Below are 551 nucleotides of genomic sequence, written 5' to 3'. Positions count from 1 at the left end.
AAGGGAGAAATTACGTGGACACGTGGTTGAGGCAAAAGCCTGTAAGAGCTGGCAAAGATCTGAGTCTAAAAAAAGACGTGGTGACACACATTTTTGGGTGTGTGGAACAGTGATGTAAACTAGTCAAAAATGTAATACTGCCATATAGTGACCTCAACCCAAACAAAAAAAGATGTGTTGTAAGCACGACTAGGACCTGCCAATATCATTCTCCCACTGATTTCCACTAGTAACGGTCTGGCAAGTGCTGAAGAATCCCTATTCATGAGAAGTGAAAGGAGCTATTGTTGGATGGCTTTCACATTCCCGATGAAGGATGTAAAAAGGAAGAGCCAGTGGCAGTAAGTAAGCAGACTGAAGCCCCTGCCAGCAGCGCTGCTGAACCACACGGCCCCGCCCACATTGTGACTGACGGGTTTCCTGACCAATGAGAGAAGCTGTCAGAATGAAGCTCTGAAAGGAGACCTGCGTGAGAGGGCGGGGCTATGCAAATACAGCGCGGTGCTTTCAGTAGGATAATAAGAGATGCGCTCCAGCTCTCAGCCATTGGT

The sequence above is a fragment of the Siphateles boraxobius genome, unplaced genomic scaffold, assembly GCF_051911475.1.
Source record: "Siphateles boraxobius isolate OS27281-9 unplaced genomic scaffold, OSU_SipBor_1 22, whole genome shotgun sequence".
Taxonomy (NCBI): Eukaryota; Metazoa; Chordata; class Actinopteri; order Cypriniformes; family Leuciscidae; genus Siphateles; species Siphateles boraxobius.
The sequence above is the reverse complement of the archived record's forward strand: the minus strand, read 5'-3'. Positions refer to the sequence as shown.